Raw genomic sequence first — 7,296 nt, forward strand, 5'->3', positions numbered from 1 at the left:
TATTTTAATGGCAACCAAATATGGTACAGCAGGTTAAACTGTCTGCAACCTATGTCTGTAACCTATGTCTGCAGTGCCAATTTTAGTCCTAGCTATACTTCTTCTAACCTAGCTTCCTGTGCGTAACCCCAGGAAGCAACAAGTGATGATGGCTCAAGTACTTAAGTTCCTGTCACCGACATGGGAGGACCAGATGGAGTTCATGGCTCCTAGCTGCAGCCAGCCCACTTTTGGCTCTTTGGCTCTTAAAGCGCTTTAGGGAGTGAACCAGTGGATGGAAGATCTCTCTGTATATCTCTCTCTCTCTCTATCTCTCTCTCTCTCTTTCTCTCCCTTTCAAATAAATAAATCTTTAAAAATCCCCAGAGAGGAGTCACGTCTCTTCAGAGCCCTAGGAGCCCATCTCCCCACCCCGGGTTCCAGTGAAGCAGGAAAGCATGCTGCTCTTGTCTCAGCGGGGAGCTGAGCCTTCGGAGCAGAGGGGTGATTCCCGCTCACCAGGCAGTATTAGCTACTTGCCTTCATTCTTCACCAAGCTGGAAAACACATCACCCATGGTTCAATCAAAGAAGCAGGAGATTTTTCGTAAGTTGAACTCCTCTGGTGGAGGTGACTCTGATATGGCAGCAGCTCAGCCAGGAACTGAGATCTTTAATCGGCCAGTGGTTACCACATCAGGCTCAGTTAGCTCTCAAGGCCATGCTTTTGCTGATCCTGCCAGTAATCTTGGTCTAGAAGACATTATCAGGAAGGCTCTCATGGGGAGCTTTGATGACAAAGTAGAGGAGCACGGAGTGGTCCTGTCCCAGACTGTGGGAGTAGTGCCTGGTGGCGCCAGCACTCAGTTGTGACCAGTAGTGAGACACGGAGAGAGGAAGGGGACCCATCACCTCCTTCAGGAGGCCTTTGCAAACCAAAGCTGATTAGCAAGTCAAACAGTAGGAGATCAAAATCTCCCATCCCTGGGCAAGCCTACCTGGGAAGTGAACGGCCCTCTTCGGTCTCCTCTGTGCATTCCGAGGGGGACTACCACAGGCAGACGCCAGGGTGGGCCTGGGAAGACAGGCCATCTTCAACAGGCTCAACGCAGTTCCCTTATAACCCCCTGACCCTGCGGATGCTCAGCAGCATGCCACCAACACTGATCGTATGTGCCCCCTCTGCTGTGAACCAGGCAGCTCCTCACCAACAGAACAGGATCTGGGAGCGAGAGCCCGCCCCGCTGCTCTCAGCACAGTACGAGACACTGTCGGACAGTGAGGACTGAACCACACAGACGGGGGACACGGCATGGGGAGGGGCTTGTGCTTGGGTATTTTAATTGCAGGTCAAAAACCTGCCCATATGATTTGTGCCCAGAGACTTTTCAGGAGAGCCAGGGCCATAGATGATGGAGAAATGATGGAAATTCATTTGGAGCATCAAACGGGAAGAAACAGAAAATAGCCTTTGATACGCCGCAATTCAGTGGATTCTAATAGTGGAGGGTTGAAATGTAGAGTTTTTTTTTTTTTTTTTTTTTTTTTTTTTTTTTTTTTTGACAGGCAGAGTGGACAGTGAGAGAGAGACAGAGAGAAAGGTCTTCCTTTTGCCGTTGGTTCACCCTCCAATGGCCACCGCGGTAGCCGCGCTGCAGCCGGCGCACAGCGCTGATCCGATGGCAGGAGCCAGGTGCTTCTCCTGGTCTCCCATGGGGTGCAGGGCCCAAGCACTTGGGCCATCCTCCACTGCACTCCCTGGCCACAGCAGAGAGCTGGCCTGGAAGAGGGGCAACCTGGACAGGATCGGTGCCCCGACCGGGACTAGAACCTGGTGTGCCAGCGCCGCAAGGCGGAGGATTAGCCTAGTGAGCCGCGGCGCCGGCCGAAATGTAGAGTTTTTAAAAGTGGACAATTCCTGTTCCTACATCTGTTTGTAAAGAAAACCATAATGTCTTTAAATCACTCATGTAAATAGATGACCTTTTTGCAGTGTAAAAAAAATAGTTTTTTAAAGATTAGGACAGTATTAAAATTATTTTTTAAAAATTTATTTATTTATTTATTGGAAAAGCAGAGCTATAGAGAGGCAGAGGCAGAGAGAAAGGTCTACCTTCCACTGGTTCACTCCTGAGATGACCAGAACGACCGTAGCTGAGCCAATCCGAAGCCAGGAGCCAGGAGCTTCTTCCAGTTCTCCCACATGGGTGCAGGGGCCCATGGACTTGGGCCATCTTCTACTGCTTTCCCAGGCCATAGCAGAGAGCTGGATCAGAAACGAAGCAACTGGGACTCGAATCGGTGCCCATATGGGATGCAGACACTACAGGCAGCAGCTTTACCTGCTTTGCCACAGCACTGGCCCCTAAAAATTACTTTTAAAGCACTCTTCTTATCTCCTCATCTCTGGCATTTGTTTCCTTCTGTATAAGTCAAGTAAATATGTCATATGCATATTTTTTATGTTTTTCTCTTCCTGTATAAATCTATACATTGATAAATATATTCAACTAATTTTGCCAAGAAAATTTGACACAGTTTTCTGCATCTTGTGTTTCTCTCTCAACAATACCATTTGTGATACATTTGAAAGTGAACTCTTGAATTCAGACAAAATCCGTTTAGTATTTTTATAATACCTCATTGTGTGAATAAGACTGAACTTAATAAACTTTCACAAGGAATGACATTTGTCTCTATGTTCTAATCCTGGAAGGGACAGATATCTTCAACTGGGTTTGCACAGATCATAGATAAAATATATTTAAAATTTAATAATTATTTTCAACTTCATCTTCAAAGAACTTGTGTCATGATCTATAATATTTTCCATACCTTTTTCCTACTCTGTTTGTTGTACAATGTTATTCACCTCTTTTTAGTATTCCTCAGTCTGATGGTTGTAAAATGAGCTGAAAATTAGAGAAATAAAGAAAGAGAAAGAGAGAAAGATAAAGAAAGAAAGAAAGAAAGAGAGAGAGAGAAAGAAAGAGAGGGAGGGAAACAGGAGGGAGGGGAAGGGAGGGAGGGAGGGAGGGGCATAGCGTATCTATGGACTACATGGAAACCTGTTCTGTTTGTATTAATATCACATCAACGTGTTTCTGAACTGTGCACATATTGGAACCCACCCCAATATGCAATGACAAAGATTCCCCTCTTACACATTCTTCTCCCTAAAATGAGAGATACCCACTTCCTGCAGTCAGGAAGTCAAGGCTTTGAATGTTATCCCCTGTGGTCTCCTTTGCTTCTAATAAATTGCTTTGCATGACAACTCATTCTTTACATTTATGTTATTTAATATTTATTTTATTTATTTAAAAGACACAGTTTTAAAGAAAGAGAGGGAGGGAGAGAGAGAGGGGGGGGAAAGAGAGAGAGAGAGAGAGAGAGAGAGAGAGAGAAATATCTACCCCCTGGTTCATTTCCTAAATGGTTGCATCATCTGTGGCTGGGCCAGGCCAAAGCCAGGAGCTAGGAAGCCAGGAGATTCATGTGAATCTCCCACATGGTGGTAGGGGTCCAAACACTTGGGTTATCCTCTGCTGCTTTCCCAGGTACATTAACAGGGAGATGGTTCAGAAGAGGAGCAGCTGAGACTCCAACTGGCACCCAGATTGGATTCTGACATTGCAGGCAGCAGCTTTACCCTCTATGCCACAATGCTGGCACCATCTGTGCATTTCTTAGAAATCTCCAGAAAGCTGGGCCCGTTTTGGTTGGTAGCATTGCCATTTTAATCATTGTCTCAAATAGGTGTGCTCATAATGTTTTACGGAATAGATATGCTCATATTGTTTTTGTGGCTTCTAGGATTCTACCTGTGGTCTATAATATTTTCCATGTTGCAGATTGTATGGGTATTGCTTTTTTTTTCCTTTTCTATGATTCTTATTATTTTGTTTTTCTTATATGTACATTTCTAGCATCTGAAAAAAATTGTACTGGAAGGTAATGATAGAACATAATTTTCTTCTTGATGTATCATAATTTGGGTCCTACTATTTAACCACTGGTTCATCTGTTCCCCACTGAGTTGAAATATTACTTTTCAAATAATACCATCTTCTGTGTACTTGGATGCTTTTCTTTATATTGTGTTAACTGGCTTTTCTTTATCCCAATGCCAATGGCCGGTGGATATTACTTAGGTTACAGTGTTACTATATTCTTATATTAAAACTTAACATTTCTACTTTAAAATGTATTTTGGATATTTTAAGGTATTTCTTTGTATATGAATATTGAATTAAGGTTATAAAGAGGTATAGAAATTATTTTAAACATTTAGATATAGTTGGTGAACTTATATTTGAAAGATACTGATTTTATGTGTAAGGATATGCAGCTTGTCATTTGTCTAGGTTTCTTTTATATATTTTACTAATATATTTAATATGATCCTTATATCTTTTGTATTAAAATACATTTCTTTTTTTTTTTTTGAAAGGCAGAGTGGACAGTGAGAGAGAGAGAGAGACAGAGAGAAAGGTCATCCTTTGCCATTGGTTCACCCTCCAATGGCCGCCGCGGTAGGCGCGCTGTGGCCGGCGCACCGTGCTGATCCGATGGCAGGAGCCAGGTGCTTCTCCTGGTCTCCCATGGGGTGCAGGGCCCAAGCACTTGGGCCATCCTCCACTGCACTCCCGGGCCACAACAGAGAATGTTCTAGAATTTGGCAATATTTTCAATGACATTTTTCTGCACTTTGTTGGTAATTGCTGTATATACTGCTAATATAAATATTTGACTTTACATGTTGCTATTGCATGCAACAAAATTTCAATCTGCCTTAAGAATTTTTCTGAGAGCTCTGTACTGGAATCATTCAAAGTTGGCAGGAATTCAAGAAGGAGTTAATTCAATCACAGCACTGAGCTTACTTGCTTCTTCTTTTCCAAGGTTCTAGCTGCTTCTTTGGTCTTCTTTTATAATTTATCTGCTAGAAATTCCAAGAAATTATTATACAAATGCAGATGAGACCTGGATACTTTATGATTTTTATTGAAATATTTGTAAGATGTCTATATTGAGATTTTTTTGTTATATTAAATAACTTAAATATATAGTTTCCTTCTCTCTTTATGTTTAGTGCTTCATTTATAATACCGAGTATATGTTATTTTATAAATGTTTATATAAAATATATGTTTATAAATGTGTATTTGCAGTTATATGTTTATATTTATGTTTTTTCACATTTGTATGTTGATGTGATTGATTTATGTGGACAGATACCACCTTTCCATTTCTGAAATTAAACCTGCTTGGTCATGGTATGTTATTCTTGATATACGGCTCAGCTGTATTGCTAATATCTTATTCAAAATTTTTGCAACTATTTGCACAAGTAGCAATAACATTTTGATTAGGTTTAAAATGTAAATAAACTTGTTTATTATATTTCATGAATATATCTTTAGCTACCTTACAGTAATAAAATGGTTCAGCAGTTTTACTGAGACTGTGGAAGCCAGCAACATTTCAGCAATCACTGAGATAAAGAAATCTGAAATTCATTGACCCTGCGCATGGAGGTTTCTTAGTGTCTAACCCCAGGGCCTGTGCACTTCAAAGCTATGGAGATGTGGCATCACCAAGTCTCAACAATAAAACATTCACAAAATGTTCAGAGACAAGGCAGCCAATGGAATATATGCAATTATGAATAATTTTATTACTGACCTCTGGAAAACTGCAACATGGCTATTGCATCATTTCTGAAGCCTTGGGAAGCCTCTGCCTGCCCCAGGGTTAGTTCCAGAATAAGCAGGATGCCTTCAACCTTGTCTCAGCCCCTTGCCTGCTGTCAGTTCTGATCAGACAAATGATGTGCTCCACCTGCTATTAAAATTTTGAAGATATTCCCTGGTCATAAATAGACACTTTATGAAAGTAAATTTTAATAGAGAATGAAGATAATAGTATCAAGAGTTGATTTTTTTTTTAATTTAAAACAAGAAGGGTTCTAGGACCCAGAGGTAGATTAGGAAAGCACGTAAAGCAAAGGCCTGAATCCAGAAAGAGAGATATGACTTGCTCTTGTTCTCATCTGTATTTCCCAGCATGCCCTCGCTATCTTGACCCTAATTTGATCATTAAAATGTATTATGCATGTATAAAAATATTACATTGTACCCCATTATTGGATGTCAGTAAAACAAATAAGCTAAAAATTTTAAAAAAAGCATGTGAATGGGACTGTGTACCCTAATCCATGAGCTAAGGGAAATACTGAAAATGTCGCAAAAAGGGACAAATCCCAAGGCAAGGAAGGTCCTGATGAGAGCCATGTGCAAACTGTTAGGCTTCATCTCATTGCCCTAAGACAACAGTCTCACCTACCCATGGGAAAGAGGGCTCAAGATTGGCATTTCCAAATGATATGCAGGTTGGTCTTCTAAGTAACTACTTTCTACCCAGTTACAAAATTAGCTTATAATACTCTGTGCTTGTAAACATGTCTGATAACACATTTACTTAAAAAGAGCTTTAACTATTTCAACACATGAAAGTGCCCCAAGAATTTTAAAACATGACTTTCATCTAAAGTTGTTAATATTATTGGTTTCATTTAATGATTCCAACACAGTATTCTTTCTGAAGTATAAATCAGAATCTAGATTTTTCAAATCAGATTTTCCCTTCCCCTTGAAAGACGTGAGATGGTTGATTTAAAGATTGTTATCATCAAAGAGTCTGTAGAGAAATTTATATCTTCTTTCCCCAGATCAACATTTGGGACATTGGCAAAGAGAAGTGAGTGGTGGCGTGTGCTGAATTCATAGAGCAAAGGCCTGCTCAGAGCGTTCCAGCTCACCTCCACACCTTTCCACCTCAAGATGTATAATCAGACTGAGTGGAAATAAAGCATGCCTTTGGTGAAAAGGAGTGGGGGAGGGGAGGGCCATTTTTCTTCTTCCTTTAATTCAGGCAAAACTGCTAAACAAAAAAATGTAGATCTTCCTCAATCAGCAATGCTGATTCTTTGGCCTCGAAGGCCACAGTTCCCCACAGATTAATAGATTTTTTGACAACAAAAGAGAAGATGGAATCGATGTGAGCACTTCATCATGTCAAGGGTTTTTTTGGTGGAAGAGGAAGGATAATGATCATTTGTCACCAGTCCCGCCATCCCTCATTAAGGGAAGTGTTTATGAACAGCTGAGTTCCAGCCCAAGGGGAAGGCTTTGGTAGCCATGAGGATTGGGTGGTAATCATTGCACTTATCAGAATGTCAGGGTTGTCACTTTGTAAAGTGAATCTCGTGACTTGTCAGACATTCCACCTGGTTTGCAGACAAATGTCAGCATTG

The 7,296-nt window shown here is 41.0% G+C and overlaps 1 pseudogene; it reads left to right on the forward strand.

The window, feature by feature from the left end:
* The first annotated feature begins 356 nt into the window (after window positions 1–356).
* LOC133765366 (nuclear receptor corepressor 1-like) lies at window positions 357–1,293 on the forward strand (annotated as a pseudogene).
* Window positions 1,294–7,296: the final 6,003 nt, after the last annotated feature.

Source organism: Lepus europaeus, chromosome 8 (genome assembly GCF_033115175.1).
Source record: "Lepus europaeus isolate LE1 chromosome 8, mLepTim1.pri, whole genome shotgun sequence".
Classification (NCBI taxonomy): domain Eukaryota; kingdom Metazoa; phylum Chordata; class Mammalia; order Lagomorpha; family Leporidae; genus Lepus; species Lepus europaeus.